The sequence below is a fragment of the Amblyomma americanum genome, chromosome 2 (genome assembly GCF_052857255.1).
Source record: "Amblyomma americanum isolate KBUSLIRL-KWMA chromosome 2, ASM5285725v1, whole genome shotgun sequence".
Classification (NCBI taxonomy): Eukaryota; Metazoa; Arthropoda; class Arachnida; order Ixodida; family Ixodidae; genus Amblyomma; species Amblyomma americanum.
The window spans coordinates 178,734,383-178,751,043 of NC_135498.1; the positions used below are offsets into that span (position 1 = coordinate 178,734,383).

Sequence of the window (16,661 nt, forward strand, 5' to 3'; positions counted from 1 at the left end):
AGATATACTTGTGTCGCTATGAGTGGTGAAAACAAACCAATTTGTCCTCCTTGTTGCAATCAGTTTGCGCTATGAGGATCAGCTATGTAGTTGTATAAAATGTAGCAAGGGATAACATGTAGCGTGCTGTGGAGGAAAAGCGCCACAGCTTCGGTCGAAAAAAGAAACTTGGCGCAAATCTTGTAAATGATCCTCTTGTGATGAAACTGTATCCTGCGCAGGCCAGCCAAAAACTCTCAAGTGAGCGGCGACGTTGCCACAATACTGGCTGGGATTAAAGCGAGGCTAGAAATGCTTATGCCACTTGTGGAGACGCTTGCAGCAATGGAATTCCATAGTACACATGCAAAAATTGAAAATGGGACAATCTATTGTTCTATTATCTACCAAATACCACGCTGTGCTCTTGCAGGTCTCTGGGCAGGACACAAAACTACAACGCGTAAAGAAACTCCTCGAGTTTGTGGAAGAGCTTAAGTGTCTGCTTCTGTAAAACATAATAAAGACGAACTGAATGACCTTGATTCGCTAAACCGCAACCAAAATCTGGAAGTTTATGGAATTCTGGAAACTAATAATGAGAATCTTCTTGTGAAAGTTAGTGAAGTTGTGTCGAAATTGTGTGTTGCCGAACTCCTGGCCAGCGTAATAGCTGCGCTTCACAGGCTTCCAGTGAAAGACTGAAAGCAGCATGGTGCAATCATCACGTTCGCCAGCCGAGAAACTCGAGATACCTGGCGAAATAATAACAACAATCAGAAAGAACCGGTATCAAAGCTGTTTGTTGTCGAGAACATTACGCGGCACAACAGGGACCTGCAAAAAATGGCCAAAACGTCGGCAACTAAGCATGATTATCGGTACGCCTGGCCAAGAGGCACCAAAATGGGGAAGCACGTTATCAGGTGCAAGGAGGACATGCGAGCTCTTGTCGGATGCTGCTTGGTCGATTGCAATGTTCCAGTGGTTTTTCGGGAGCGTTGGTTACAAAAAGATACAAATCTATAAGTGAGTTAGACAATGACCCGAATAATCTGGAACCTATTTTCGTTTTCACCTGAATATTAGGTCTGCTCTGAATAAGGCTGCTGCTCTAGAGCATATGTTCGCACAGCTAAATATGATAGAAGCCTTTATGCTCACGGAAACGTGGTATAATAATGAACAACATGTGACTAAGATACAAAATCCTGGAACGTATTTTGTAAACCGCAAAGACAAGAGTGGTGTTTGTGTCGCTTTTTAGTGAGTAAAATTGTGCAGTGTCACATGAAGTTTTCGTTTGTAACACCAGACTATGAACTCGTATTTGTGATATGGGGTAGTATGGTAGTATGGTTATTTCCTGGAAATAATTTTCTGTTTGCATCTGGCGTGTGGGCTTGTGTGAATGCGCACGCTTCTTTTCAACGGACGGCTGCCTGGCTTCCCTTTTTCTATGCAGGTGCTTCCTAATTTTCATTGTATATTGTATTTCAGTGTGTTTTGTGTTGTAATTCATTCTGTGCGCAGATAAAAAAAATGATGTTCTACTCACCGAATAGTTTATATTCCTGGTACGTCGCTGCCCACAATTGCCGTATGTCTGTTTGCCAAAGCCGCCATGAGTAACCAGGGGTGGTGGGCATTTCAAACTGCTCCGCGGAGCTTCTTTTACACCCCTTCCTATGGTATTTATGAGAAAATAATAATTCGTGGACAGCTGGTACTTCATGAAAGTTTGAGGTCACAATGCGTGATATCGAAAGGATACCAGTATTGATTTTTTTTGTGTGTGCGAAGCTTGTGAAAAATGATCTTAGGCTCAGGAATTTAGAATTTCCCTGTCTATCCTTAGAAGCATAGTGTATTCGCTGAGCTGGCATGAGCGCTAGATATATAGTTCTTCGCATTTCTGACAGACAATAAAAATTGGCTGATTGTATGTTAAAGCAAAACTTTCCTATCCAGCGATGGAACTTTAGCTTGTTGACGACAGTGACGAGGACGGGATATACGCGTCTGACGACTTCTCTCAACCCATTCTTTAACTATCATGCCGCCAGCGCCTGTCGAGGAACGAAGGCTGATCAACCCCATTATTTTTTACGGAGGACCTCGGCAAGAAATTTGCTGTCGAACTCAAAGACCAAGAAACCGGCGAGCACAAAAATTAATAAATATCGCAAGAAGAATGCTCAGTGCGGGAGAGCGAAAGACTCGATTAATGACGATGGGGCCCTTTGCTTGACCACATTTTTCTTGAAATACATTTTTATCACGAAAGAAAATTTAGGAGCATAAACGCTGTTGCTAAAGTTATTCAAGAAAAAGTCTAGACATTGGCTATCGCATTGGCGCTGCGCATGAGAAGGGATATATGGCGGAGATACAGCGCCAGCAGGCATAAGTTTGCACATGCTCTCGTGTCATGGACGCCTGTTCAGTCAGACTTTTCAGCACTATGATCAGCTACCAAGAGCAGGACAGCGTCATATTGTAGTGTATATTCTCGTGGTTCTCTCTTGTACATAGTACGGGAAAACGAATCTCGAAAGTGAAACGTTCACTTTTATTGCAACATTCGTTTCATAAATTGTACCATCACAAGCATGTCTAAGTAGCTTCGGAATCTTGTTGAAGATACTTCAAAGCGCGGTGGATGTGCTCCAAAGTATTTTGTGTGCCTGCAGTGATTGCGCACCTTTTTAGCGATTTACGGGTTTCTTGACAATATCCCGTCAGTCGGCTGGTACATGATAATGGGTTGAGTAATTGAGTGTTTTCTCCAATCTTCTTACCTCACACGAAAAAAAAAATTCGGAACTTTGTAACTGCCTCCTTGAGGACTCCTTTTTCCGACTTACATTAATCTCCTATTTCGCAAGATGTTAGAAGAAAGACGGAATCCTTGTTTTAGCTAAGTAGTCTTCAGTCAACGGTAATCTCGAGTGCATGACAAAACTGTGCCTCAATTTTTTGGGGTAGTTTATTGAGCGAATAGCCCCAGTGGAGGCCGTAAACAATGCTGGCTTTTCGTGGGGGCGTTAAAATACCATCATCGCATGCTGAGAGCACTAGGCCATCGCACAAGATGCCAAGACCAGGAACAATGGTTTCTTCGACATAAAAAGTGGCTGAGGTTTCCTCGCCGTATGTCCTAAATTTCGCTCCTAGTCCCAGACGCAAACGTCGTTCAAGCAGGCAACTGCCAGGCGGCCGGCTACTTGCCCAGCTGCTTCAGCCGAGCGGGTGAATTCTTTAGAGGAAGCTCTGGCTCCCTCTACCGGCTCAGTTGTCCCTGCTCCAGCTCTGTCGCCTGCGGAGGAAAAATAACGAGTGATCAACTTCTGAAAAAAAAGCTGCTTTCATCATGTGCAATTGTCCCTAATGTGATTTTGTCTCGTAATAAAATTCATGTTCACTCAAATATCTTTCTCCATCGTAGCGTCACACGCTGCTCTGTGCCGCCGACTATGGACTGGTTAGCTGTTGAGCTGAAAGTGCCCTTAGCTGGAAAGAAAAAAGTTGGGATAAAATTCATAGTACTCTGCAAGGAGCAGAAGTGCTGCTAGTCTGCTTGTCGGGCGTCATAAAATGCCTACCCTCTTTCAGAAATGAATTATCCAACATCGACGTAAGCCGACCTCGAGGTTGGAACCTCGACGTCTTCTGTTCCTCCCTAAACGCAATGTAGGCATCATGACAAAGTTATTTTACATAGCGGCTGTTGCAGAAAAAACAGACGAGTACTCCTTTTTAAGGGGCTCCCCGTTTATGTGGACAAAAATAACTGAAAACTAAATTATCTTCAACTTTGGCAGACCGTTTTAGCTGCAAATTTTCGAGCAGACCTGTTAATCACATCGTGTTGGTGTTTGGCCAAATCGTTTTGGCCAAAAGTATGATATTCCGACTCAGGTTAATACCCTGGGCTCCTTAATGCCAAGATGTGCTGGCACACTGTCCTAGAATGTGAATATACTTCAGCGTTAAAAAGAATTTCTTGTTTCAGAAATGCGCGCTACCTTTACTTCAGCCTCTGCTGGTTTCGCCTAGCTTCCTTTGGCATCATTCCATTTTGTCCTTTTCTGTGTCGTAATAATTTCTGGCTTCTTCAGTAAACTGACTTTTTTAAGACTGTGTACATCCGCTTAAGGTGATTTATGAGATCATGTCATGTTTTCTTTTACCAAATAAATGCAGCTTACCTAAGAGAATGCAAAAAGCTGTGAGACCAAGAAGGAAGACTGCCAGCTTCATTGTTTTTCGGCAAGATGCACTGCAAACATGATGAAAGGAAAACATGTTACCTCGCGAAATTCAAACAAACGCGTCGTTTTTAGTCGTAAATAATTCCCCGCTTTTCTTTCAACAGCACTGAGAAAATTTTAAGTGTTGGCTATTTCTGTTGCCGTTTGTCTCCCGCATTCCTATCAACGCGAACAGCATCAAAACCACCTTTAAAACAGAATAAGCAAAAGTCATAGCTGCATTTACATCCTCTCCTTGGATCGTCGAGCAGTGCGAAGTTACCTAGGATCTGGAACTTATAAAGTAAACAGAATATTTGTTCTATATGCTATCAATTATTTCCACACAGTCCGTGTTTTAGTAAAGACGTGTACTTCAGGATATAGCGTCATGTATATATGCTGTATGCCCTCTCCCGAATGCGGAAACCCACGTAGCGTCCACTGAAATCCAATCCGCCAGAAGAAGTGTAATTTTTTGTCGCGCTAGAAAGCACAAAAAGATTTGTAAGCTCCATTTAACACTTTTTTAACACTATGTTTTCGGCACCCGTAAAACAATAACACAGGTAGCACCATTTCACGTACCAGATGGACGATGTTGCTCTGATCGGTGCCTGCACGTCTATGACCGGTTGCATAAAAGGTCGCCGCTGCCTCTGTCCCACTATATATATTCTTCTCCTTGCACCAGGCAATAAGTTTCCCCGAGGCCATCACAACAGGACTCTCGTTTCTGCGGCTGATGGACACATCAGTTTTGTTGCTCCCTTGCTGTCCACCTTTTCCAAACCCCGTCGTATACAGTCGAGTTTCAATGGGTCAGCCAAACACACAAAAACCCTCTGGAATTCGGAGCACTATTTTCGACGTGATATCGCTCGCACAAAAGGTTTTAGAAGCAACTGGAAACAAAAAATTGTGCTATTGACAATTCTTGAGCGACAGCACTGAAATTGGAGCGACAGCAGTGTAATTGGAATCCAGAAAGCTTCGCATGATCTATGGGCCGAATAATGAAACCCAATAACTCAGTCCCCGACGTTCAATGCAGTGCAGCTGGTCTGCTTGCGTTCATCGATGACTGTCGCAACCCTTGAGTGAAGCACTTGGCAAAATACAGAATGGAGTACGCCGGAGCGCTGTGTGTGCTTTCGCAAGAGGTTCAGAAAAAGAAAAGATAAAAATAATGAAAACCTGCATTGAACCGGTTCCATCTGCCACGTCTCAAGAATGCAACATGGCTGGCTCATGTTGTTTCCAATTATCCAACGTCCTTGATGTTAATGGTGGGTTTTAAATGTCCGTGCATTTTGCGGCAAAACCAGCGTATTAAAAACGTGTAGTGCACCGAGCACCTACGCATAGCTGCCCGCGTGCCAGAAGAATGGCGGAAAAACGAAAATAGAGACAGCGAAATGATCAGTTATCCTGAAGTAAAATTATAAAAAAGATCTCCAAAAGGGAGAAACAGCTTCTGAGGATCAGGTAACAGCAGATCTACTGAAGCACGTTTTGCTAAGCTAAGGGCACGCCCTCGTGAAGAACTCCGGGTAATTTCGACCACCTGGGGTTCTTGACGTGCACTGAAATTGCACAGTACTGGAGCCTCTAGAATTTCGCCTCCATCGAAATTTACTAAAGCAGTCACCATAATCAGCGACTCCAAAGTCGCTATAAACATTTTCGCGAGGGGTCTGATTTCCAAGGAGATAGAACGAATCCTAAGGCATAAATACTGGAACCAAAGAGAGGTGGAACTACTATGGGTGCCGGCACACTCGGAGAACAGGATAATCGAGTTGGCGCAGAGTATAGCTCGAGGTTATGTCAGCCGAGTGGGGAGACAGGTTGAGTCCCCCAATTTCACAAGACATGCATTCATATCCTTTCACGACTACACTAATCACTTTAAACTGGAAAGGAGGATATATCCGCCACAAGACAAGAAGCTCGACAAAAGGCAGGAGGTAACCTGGTGTCGGCACCAGACGCGAGCCTTCTTTAGCCCGTGAAATCTAGCTCACATGTACCCAACACAATACAGTCCAACTTGCAAAGAATGCGGCGAGATAGCCGGATACGATCACATTCTATGGGGCTGCAAAAAGGCGCCGCCACCTGCGGACCTACTACCAGTCCATTTTCTAGAGCGGTGGGAGGCTATACTGGCCAGCTCAGACACGTTGACATAAGTCCGGGCCACTGAGTGGGCTCACAAGATCGCCGAGAACCACGGGCTCGAGGCCTTTTAGTATAGCGCCCACATAGGGCTCAATGCTGACAATAAATGTTTTCCAATCCAATCCAATCAACTCTGGAATGTTGCCACGTGTAGAACAAACGTTGGCTTAAAAAGCATGTCAAATACATTTGGTGCTTTATAAACAAACTAGACGCACAACATGTTGACTTATTGCGATTATCATTAAAGCAAGTTAGAAAGGTCATTTCCTGTAAATAATTTTCTGTTTGCATCTGGCGTATAGGCTTGTATGAATGCGCACGCTTGTTTTTGAACGGACGGCTGCCTGGCTTCTCTTTTTCTATACAGGTGTTTTCTTATTTTCGTTGTATATTATATTTCGGTGCGTTTTGTTTTGTATCTCCTTCTGTGCGTTGTTGAAAAATTAATGTTCTACTAAACGAATAGTTTATGTTCCTTGTAAGTCGCTGCCCACAAGTACCGTACGTCTGTTTTCCAATGCCGCCATGTGTAACTAGGGGTGGTGGGAATTTCAAACTACCCCTCGCAGGTTTTTCTACACCCCTTCCTTTCTAATTTATGAGAGAATACTAATTCCCGGACAGCTGGTTCATCATTAAAGTTCGATATTTATAGGTCACATTGCGCGGTATTGAAAGAATACCAGTATTGCTTTTGCCTGGTGTGAAGCTTGTGAAAAACTGATATTTGATTCCGGAATTTCGAATTTCCCTATCTGTCATAAGCATAGTGTATTCGCTAAGCTGGCTTGAGCGTTAGATATATTGTTGTTCGCATTTCGGACAGGAGATAAAAATTGGTTGATTGTATGTTAAAACAAAACTTCTTTAGCCAGCGATGGAACTTTAGCTTGATGACGACTGGGACGAGGACCTGACATACACGTCTGAAGACTTTTCTCAACCCATTCTTTAACCATCATGCCTCCAGTGCCTGTCGAGGAACGAAGATTGATCAATCCCATTATTTCTGATTGAGTGCTTCGGCGAGAAATCTGGTGCCGAAATGAAAACCAAAAAACTCGTGAGCACGAAAATTCATTCACAACGCAAGAAGGACGCTCAGTGCTGGAGAGCGAAAGACTCCATTGATTTCGACGGGGCCCTATGTTTGGCCACATTTTCATAGAAATTCATTTCTATCAAGAGAGAAAATTTAAGACCATAAGCCCTGTTGCTAAACCTATCGAAGAAAAAGTCAAGGCTTTGGCTATCACAATAGCGCTGCGCATAAGATGGAATATACGGCCGAGATAAAGCGGCAGCAGGCATAAGTTTTCACATGTTCTCGTTTCATGAACGCTTGTTCACTCAGACTTTTCAGCGCTATGATCAGCTACCAAGAGCAAGAAAGCATCACATAGCGTGCTATGGTGCCCTGACCTTCGGTGGAGATTCGGGCAATTCACTTTTAAATTAAAAACATTCGTAAAAAGGTGTGTTGCTTGTGGAAACCATTTTTTTTTTCCTGAGGCATGCATAACAACGACAGGATGCAATTGGATTGACATGGTGCATTGAAACCATGGGTGTTCAAAATCGAAGTTTTAGAACTTTCTGTAGCAAAAAGCAGTGTATATCCTCGTGGTTCACTCTTGTACATAGTACGATAAAATGAAGCTCGAAAGTGGCACGTTCACCTATATTGCAACATTTGTTTCATACAATTAAAAATCACAAGCATGTCTAAGTAGTTCCAGAATCTTGTTGAAAATACTGCAAAGCACAGTGGAAGTTCTCTAAACTATTGTGTGTACCTGCAGTGATTGCCCGCCTTTTTAGCGATTTAGTGGTTTCTTGCCAATATCCCATCAGTCGGCAGGTACATGATAATGGGCTCAGTAATCCAGTGTTTTCTTCAATCTTCCTACATTATACGAAAAAATATTCAGCATCAGGCAACAAAAATTAGGAATTTAGGAGCTGCCACCTTGAGGACTCATGTTTCGGAATTACGTTAATCTTCTATTTCGCAAGATGTTAGGATAAAGACAGAATCCTTGTTTTATGTAAGTAGACCTCAGTCGACGGTAATCTCGAGTGCATGACAGCACTGTCTCAATTTTCGGGGGTAGTTTATTGCGCGAATAGCCCCAGTGGAGACCGTAAACAGTGCTGGCCATTCGTGGGGGCGTTAAAATACAATCATGGCATTCTGAAAGCACTAGGCCATCGCACAAGATGTCAAGACCAGGAAAAAAGGTTTGTTCGACATAAAAAGTGGCTGAGGATCCATCGCGTTCGGTGCCGTATGTCCTATGTTTCGCCCCTAGTTCCAGACGCAAAGGTCATTCACACAGGAAACTGCGAAGCGGCTGGCCTCTTGTTCAGCTGCTTCAGCCGAGCGGGTGAATTCTTTAGAGGAAGCTCTGGCTCCCTCTTCCGGCTCCGTTGTCATCGCTCCAGCTCTGTTGCCTGCGGCAAAGAAATAATGAATAATCAACGTCTGAAGAAAAAGCTGTTTTTATCACGTGCGACTCTCCCTAATTTGATTTTGTCTCGCAAAAAAATTCACGTTCACTCAAACATCTTCTCCATCGCAGCGTCACACGCTGCTCTGCCCCGACGACTATACAATGGTACAGTATGGCTCAGCGGAAAGTGTGCTTAGCTGGAAAGAAGACAGTTGGCATAAAATTCACGGTACTCTGCAAGGAGCATAAGTGCTGCTACTCTGCTTGTCGGGTGTCATAAAATGCCCGCCCTGTTTCAGAAATGAATTATCTAACCTCGACGTGAGCCGACCTCGAGGTTGGAACCTCGACATCTTGTGTTCCTCTTTAAACTCAATTTAGGTATCATGGCAAAGTTATTTTACTTAACATCTGTTGCAGAAAAAACAAATGACTCGTTTTTGAGGGGCTCCCTGTTTAGGTGAGCAAAACAAGCAGAAAACTGAACTTTCTACACATTTGGCAGAGTGTTTTAGCTGCAAGTTTTCGAGCAGACAGATTAGGCCAATTAGTTTTAACGAACTGGATGACGTTTGCGAAAAATAATAAATTCAGACTCTGATTGACACCCTGGTTCCTTAATGCCAAGATGTGCTGCCGCAGTGTCCTAGAATATAAATATACTTCAGCTTTAGTACGAATTGCTTGTTTCAGAAGTCGGCGCTACCTTTACTTCAACCTCTGTTGGTTTCGCCTAGCTTCCATTGGCATCATTCCGTTTTGTCCTGTTCTGTGTCGTAATATTTTCTCTCCTTCAGTAAACACTGACTTCTTTAAGACTGTGCAACTCCGCTGAAGATTATTCATTCATGCCATGTTCCCTTTAAGTAAATAAATGCTGCTTACCTAACAGAATGCAAAAAGCTGTGAGTCCAAGAAGGAAGACTGCCAGCTTCATTGTTTTCGGGCAAGATGCACTGCGAACATGATGAAAGGAAACATGTTAATTCGGGAAATTGATCGAACGCGTCGGTTTTAGTCGTAAATAATTCCCCGCTTTTCTTTCAACAGCACTGAGAAAATTTTAAGTGTTGGCTATTTCTGTTGCCGTTTGTCTCCCGCCTTCCAAACCAACGTGAACAGCATGAAAACCACTTTTATAACAGAATAAGCAAAAGTCGTAGCTGCATTTACATCCTCTCCTTGGATTGTCGAGCAGTGCGGAGAGACCTGGAATCTGGAACTTATAAAGGAAATAGAATATTTGTTCTATATGCTATCAATTATTTCCACGCAGTACGGGTTTTAGTAAAGATGTGTACTTCAAGATATAGCATCAAGTATATAAGCTGTATGCCCTCTCCCGAATGTGGAAACCAACGTAGCTTCTACTGACACCCAATCCGCCACAAGAAGGGTACTCTTTTCGTCGCGCTATAAAGTACAAAAAGATTTGTAAGCTCCATTTAATACTATTTTATCATTATGTTTTCGGCACCAATAAAACAATAACACAGGTAGCACCATTTCACGTACCAGATGGCCGATGTTGCTCTGATCGGTGCCTGCACGTCTATGAAGTGTCGAATAAAAGGTCGCCGCTGCCTCCGTCCCACTATATATATTATTCTCCTTGCACCAGGCAATTAGTTTCCCCGAGGCCATAACAACAGGACTCTCGTTTCTGCGGTTGATGGACACATCTGTTTTTGTTGCTTCCTTGCTGTCCATCTTTCCCAAACCCCTTCGTATACAGTCGTGTTTCAATGGGTCAGCCAAACAAAAAAAGCCCGCTGGAATTCGCAGCACTATTTTCGACTTGATATCGCTCGCACACAAGGTTTTAGAAGCAACTGAAAAAAGAAAATTTTGCTATTCACCGTTTCTGATTGACAGCACTGTAACTGGAGCGACAGGACTGTAATTGGAATCCATAAAGTTTCGCACGGCCTATGGGCCTAGTAATGAAAACCAATAACTCAGTCCCCGACGTTCGATGCAGTGCAGCTGGTCTTCTTGCGTTCATCGACGACTGTCGCAAGCCTTGAGTGAAGCACACGGCAAAAAACAGAATGGAGTACGCCGGAGCACTGAGTGTGCTTTCGCAAGAGGTTCAGAAAAAGAAAAGAAAAAAAAATGGCAAACCTGCACTGAACCGGTTCTATCTGCCACGTCTCAGGACCGCAACATGGCTGGTCCAGGTTGTTTCCAAGTATCCAACGTCCTTGATGTTAACGGTGGGTTTTCAATGTCATTGCATTTTGCGGAAAAACCAGCGTAATAAAAACGTGCAGTGCACCGACCGCCTACGCATAGCTGCCCGCGTGCCAGAAGAATGGCGGAAAAACAAAAGTAGAAACAGCGAAATGATTAGTTATCCCGAAGTGAAATTATAAAAAAGCTCTCCAAAAGAGAGAAACAGCTCCTGAGGATCAGGTAACAGCAGATCTACTGAAGCACGTTTTGCTTTGGTTTATAGGCGTTTAACGTCCCAAAGCTACTCAGGCTAAAGGCACGCCCTCGTGAAGGACTCCAGAAATTTCGACCACCTGGGGTTCTCTACGTGCACTGAAATTGCACAGTACAGGAGCCTCAACAATTTTGCCTGTATCGAAATTCGACCACCGCAGCCTGTATGGAACCGGCGTCTTTCGGGTCAGCAGGCGAGCGCCACAACCACTGAACCATGCGTCAGCTATTGAACGAAGAAAACGAGACAGCATCAGAAAAACTGGACATCCAGTATATGCTTTCATAATTTCTTGTGTACCGGAATCTCTGAGTAACACTAATAGCGTTTTCGCAGCGGGTAGGCTTCGACCACTGGCGCGGGACGTCGCGCTTTCCGCGTAAAATTCAGGCCAATTTTTGAATTCGCGTGTAAAAACCTTGGCCCAGATCTGACTGAGGCTCCGGCTTCCATTCCGCCTACCACGACGTGAAGCAACTTTTCTCTGTCGCCTGTGACTTCGTGTAGATTTCTCCAAGCATTTCTCTTTACTCTTTCTTAATCGGTATGGCTGAGAGCTCTGCATGTACCATCTGCGGGTGTGATGAGACTATAGCCCACATCCTTTGTGAATGCCCTCGATTCTCGGACACTGGTCGCGGCGAGAATCGGCGGTGAAAGTCTCGAAGGCACTGCTCCGATACTATAGAACACCTGGCCTGCACGATAGGCTGTGACTTTACCGAAGCCGTGACTTTGCATTTTAACTTCGATTTCCTGCTATTCTTTTTTCTTTTTCATCTTTTTACTCCCTCACCCCTTTCCTCCCGTGCAGAGTAGCAAACCGGTTATTCTTCAGTTAACCTCTCGGCCTTTCCTCCTTCTCCTCCCCTCCTAACACCGTTTTAATTCATGTTTAATTCATAAGATAGAAGTAAAGACGTCAAAAGTTACAGAACATTTACAGCTACAGTTACAGTTAGATTTTCCGTTGGCTCATGAGGTTTAACCTCCCAAAGCGACTCAGGCTATGAGGAGCGCCGTAGTGGAAAGATGGAGATAATTTCGACCACCTGTATTTATTTATCGTGCACTGACGTCGCACAACACACATGTCTGTAGCATTTCGCCTCCATCGAAATTCGACAGCCGAGGCCGGGATCGAACCGCGCGCTTTCGGGTCAGCAGCTGAGCACCATAACCACTGTGCTACCGCGGCAGCTACGTTTCATACAAAGCATTGTGGCGATACACATGAACCCCTGTTCCATAGCAACAACCGCGCGTAATTATCATGGGATGTTATGGAAGTGCAGTTCCGAAAGTTTGGCAGGAAGCAGCACACATGCGATCCTCACCTCCTTTCTCGCCCTCGAGGCGACACCGCCGCGGAGGTTTTCCCTCTTTCCCGTTTAGATCGAAAAGACCTGCTCTCCACAGCCCGGGAGCAGTGTTCTTCTAAAAATGCTTTTGTGCCTTTTGACGGGTAGCCGTGCATGAGCCCGGATCACACGTCTGCGGAGCAGAACACTGCCGTCTGCGTAGCTCCTGGCCCGCCCTGCTACTGCCCGCCCTGGGCAGCGAGCGCGGAGCTATGCGAGATAAGCGAATGTTCCGCCACCTTTCGCGCGCGTTCTTATTCCCATCCCCTCCATTCGCACACTTATTCCACCACATCATCTCTCCTTCATACTGTACCACCTGGGGAGCCAGCCACCCACACACTGTAACCACATCTAGGAATCCCCACTTCCCAGCTGTGTACAGCCCATACACTCAGCCGCCCCAACCACTTGGGAGACCGCACTTCTGGCCACACGAGGTGGTGAACAATGCAGGCTTATTTACTAGACGGCTCTTGGACTGAAGAGCCCTTCCGGGAAGGTTTTATCTTTGTTGGTAAATAAATTTTATCCTCCTCCTCCCCCTTTTTTGCTTTCTCATCGCCCTACGCCAGCGGAGACTCCGGGCCGCGTTGCGAGAGCGTGCGGACGCGTTTCGCATGAGCTCCGAGGATAACGGCTACCACCCGCGGAATAGCCCTGGACCGGCTGCTGAAATCTTTACTAACGCCTTCAGGACCTCGTCCGGACCACGAGGACGACCGGTGTTTGCGTGCAAGTGCTCTTGTGCCTATTTTTCAGCGCATTTTGCGTCGACCACGTTTTTTCCGCCGCTAGGCCTAATAGGCCTAGCACGAGTACGGCCGCCTGGCGGTAACCACTCCCGACGACCTCGGCTCCCCGGAGGGAGCTGACACGCCTGCAACATGAAAGTCACCGTCGAGGGTGAACTGATCACAGAACATGATAGTTAAACTTCTTGCCCTCCTACCGATGAGAACGGCGGTTAGCAGTACGAAGAGTACTTCAGGTCTTCGTCCGGCGACACGTTGCCGGTTGGGGCAGCAATTCCAACTTCTCAAAGCAAAACTTATTTATTAAAGACGGGATTGAAATACAAAGTGGTGATGACAAGGCAGTTTCAAGAAAAGGCTGATAAAAAGGCTGTTAAAAACGGCCGAGCTTGAGACTCGGCGCGCTCGTCCCAAGTCGTCGTTACCCGCGGGTTTTAACCCCTTTGATAATTGGGCAGAGCTTGAGTAATCTAGCTCTCGCCCAATTTGGACCAATAGCAAAGCAATTGCATCGTATGTACTAGTGGGCGGAGCCCAGGGCTCGCCGGTCCGAGCCCAGTGGAATGCGCAGCTCGCTGCATGCGCATGCGATCCACCGGTTGCCACGCGTCGGGACAGAAAGGATTAGTGCCCGAGCCCAGTGGAATGCGCAGCTCGCTGCATGCGCATTCAATCCACCGGTTGCCACGCGTCGGGACAGAAAGGATTAGTGCCGCAGCTCACCCTAAGCGCGGGCGTCACGCCTCGACGTACATTCCTCGATCCCCCCCCCCCCCCCGGGCATGACCGCTCCTGGTAACAGGTGCGGGGGGGGGGGGGGTCCCATCGGCCCTGTGGGCTTCCACTTAACACCTCCCCACCAAGAATGTTGGGGGACACTTGCTGTACACACAACATACCGAAGCCCACAATAGCACCAAGGATGCGGCCTTCAACAACATACAAAACGCGCGGAAGCAGAAGGGTCCGGGCCCCCACTGGCCGCTGTACAAGCACAAAAAAACAAAAGCCAAGGATGGGCACTTCACATCCTACTTATGGCAATAGCGAAAAGAGTATGTTCACAAGGATATTTTGTTGCATGCATCTACACTCACAGATTTACATATTTTTCTCTTTGCGAGCAAATAACAGTCGAAACACTCATCACACAAGGAGTCCATCATTAATGCACTTGAGATGGCAGTCCACAAACACTCAGGTTGGGCCACCGTCCCGTACGTTCCTTGGCCCGCGATGTCTGATCCATCTACCTAGCACAGGCGGCTCCCTGATTTGTTCCTGGGTCAGATGCGTGGACTCATGTAGTGCGGATTCAAAGGTGCAACTCCCGGCATGCAATTCCGGAACACCTTTTATATCCCCAAACTCTCCGTCAGACTAAAAAATTACGCCTACGTTGTTCACTCTGGCGTAATACTTTCTCAGTCTATTGGCGTGCACCCACCGCTCAGAACCATCTCTGAACTTGACAACATAGCTATCGGGTCGTCTATGCTCTTTAGTCGTTGCTGGGCCCACCCATTTATGTCTCATCTTGTTCTGCTGGTTTGTATCTAACACGAGGACTTCCTCACCCTCACAGAACCCTTTGGCCCGTGCCCTAGGATTGTATATCTCCGCATACGCTTTCTGCAGCTGCTTGATTGTGATCTACCCTCCCTGCTACTTCAGCCATTTGCTGCCGCAGCTTGATCAGAAACTCTGACGTAGCCTTATTTAGGCCCATAGGTGGTGTCCAGTCCCCTGTCCATGTCTTTTGAACGATTCTTAATGGGCCTTGAGGGACGCGCCCATACATACCCTCAGCTCCCGTTACGGATTCGACCGCGGCTCTCGCTGTCATCTTTGCGTCCTGCTGGTGACGACCTAGCTCATTACCAGACATTACATTGGGCCTCTTCTGTGGGCAGTTCCGCTGTACGTGACCGAAATTGCCTCAGCCATAGCACTTTGGAGGTTCCCTGTGTTCGTCCTTGGATTGATTTCCTTGGTTCCGTGGCTCGCGCGGCTTTGCCTCATACTTTTTCGGCTCCTCTGCAGCCCCTTGACGGCGCCCACGCCTACTGTCTTCCTATTGTTCGGCAAGTTGCGCAAGCTCCTTGGGTTTCAACCACTTATCTGTCTCCTGTTGGAGAATGTACTCGCGCATTTTGTCCGGCATAGTCTGCTTAGCGCGGTCTGCCACCATTAAGGCCCGAACGTCCTCTATAAGCCGTGGTAAAAACACCGCAGCGACGACAGACACAGAGAAGACAGAAGAAGACGAACAAGCGCTGACTGACAACTAAAGTTTATTGGAAAAAACACAGGTATTAATACACTCCTAAAACAACCAGGGAACACGCCCCTCTTAACATCCTTCTACTCGTGCGAATCTAGATACTTAATCTCACATTCGTGAAGAAGCACTGACGGTGTGCTGACGCATGCATCATTCAGAGTTGCCATCCATCAGAGCCGTCAGGCATGAAGAGGCATACGGTTATACCATATCTTCATCGTTTGTCACACAACTTAAAAAGAGTAGACGCCAGATATGGAATTCAAGTGCTCTTCTCAGCCCCGCAAAAGCTTGGAAAAATTTGTGCCATAATAGATAGGAAAGCAAAGGCTAAAAAACAGAAACCAACCGGGAGTAGAGCCTGCAAAATAAACCACCAAAAGAAGTTTACGTCATGTGCTGAAAACGTAGTGTATGACATTGAGTTTTCCTGTGGCAAGAAATACATTGGCCAAACGGGAAAATGTGTGAACACCCGTCTTCGTCAGCATCATACCTCGTTAAATGGTCCCCCATCGTCCAACCTTGCATAACATTTTAGAGATTGCCCCCTGAATAATATCCCAGGTTCCCCCGACAAAAAAATGTGCAACCCTCTTTTCCATGAGACAAAAGTTGTTTGCAGGCACAGGGATAAATTGACAAGGGAACTGTGTGAGGCGTATCGCATCCATGCGAATGGTGATGCATGCGTCAGCACACCGTCAGTGCTTCTTCACGAATGTGAGAATAAGTATCTAGATTCGCACGATTAGAAGGATGTTAAGAGGGGCGTGTTCCCTGGTTGTTTTAGGAGTGTATTAATACCTGTGTTTTTTCCAATAAACTTTAGTTGTTAGTCAGCGCTTGTTCGTCTTCTTCTGTCTTCTCTGTGTCTGTCGTCGCTGCGCTGTTTTTACCACGGCTTAGAGATGCACCAACTAGCTCAGTTGTCGGTTCT

General features: G+C 45.9%; 3 long non-coding RNA genes across 3 annotated transcripts in view; 1 reads left to right on the top strand and 2 right to left on the bottom strand.

The window, feature by feature from the left end:
• Positions 1 to 16,661, top strand: part of LOC144119326 (uncharacterized) — a 65,043-nt gene that overhangs the window by 8,271 nt on the left and 40,111 nt on the right. The gene's annotated exons all lie outside the window — the stretch shown is intronic.
• On the bottom strand, positions 2,951 to 4,945 carry LOC144119324 (uncharacterized). The gene is made up of 3 exons (XR_013312330.1): positions 4,821 to 4,945; positions 4,191 to 4,261; positions 2,951 to 3,298 (listed from the first exon to the last, which is right to left on the bottom strand). It is a non-coding gene; the product is annotated as an uncharacterized LOC144119324 (long non-coding RNA).
• LOC144119325 (uncharacterized) lies at positions 8,087 to 10,457 on the bottom strand. Its single transcript, XR_013312331.1, has 3 exons — positions 10,388 to 10,457; positions 9,758 to 9,828; positions 8,087 to 8,873 (listed from the first exon to the last, which is right to left on the bottom strand). It is a non-coding gene; the product is annotated as an uncharacterized LOC144119325 (long non-coding RNA).